Genomic DNA, 433 nt, shown 5'->3' with positions numbered 1-433 from the left:
ACTGAGTAAGTAAAATGGCGTCAAACAAAAAAAATGTTAAAGTGCGGTTGCCATGATAAGAGAAACAATATTGCGGTGTAAGTGACGTCTAAAATTAAGTTGAATGTGTAATTAGAGCAAAGAAGCAAGGTCGGTAGCATAATTTAAATTATATAACCTGAGACCATAAATATTGAAAAGTAAGTACTTGTAATAAATAATATATAATACCAATATTAAAGATAAACAGAAAGTGGTGGATGTAGATGGGAGAAAAACAGGAACAGAAACAACAACACTATCAAGTGTGCAGGCGTTGTAGGTCTGACAGGGCCCGTGATGAAGGACCTGCGGTACCTCTCCTTCCTACACCGTGGGTGTATCAGTCCGCTGCTGAAGGAGCTGCTCAGGGACCCCAGTGTTGTGTAGGGGGTGGGAGGTGTTGTCCATGATG

General features: G+C 40.6%; 1 protein-coding gene across 1 annotated transcript in view; it reads right to left on the bottom strand.

The window, feature by feature from the left end:
- rragcb (Ras-related GTP binding Cb) overlaps window positions 1-433 on the bottom strand; it is a 5399-nt gene that overhangs the window by 4161 nt on the left and 805 nt on the right. The gene's annotated exons all lie outside the window — the stretch shown is intronic.

The sequence above is a fragment of the Etheostoma spectabile genome, chromosome 14, assembly GCF_008692095.1.
Source record: "Etheostoma spectabile isolate EspeVRDwgs_2016 chromosome 14, UIUC_Espe_1.0, whole genome shotgun sequence".
Classification (NCBI taxonomy): domain Eukaryota; kingdom Metazoa; phylum Chordata; class Actinopteri; order Perciformes; family Percidae; genus Etheostoma; species Etheostoma spectabile.
The sequence above is the reverse complement of the archived record's forward strand: the minus strand, read 5'-3'. Positions and strand labels throughout refer to the sequence as shown.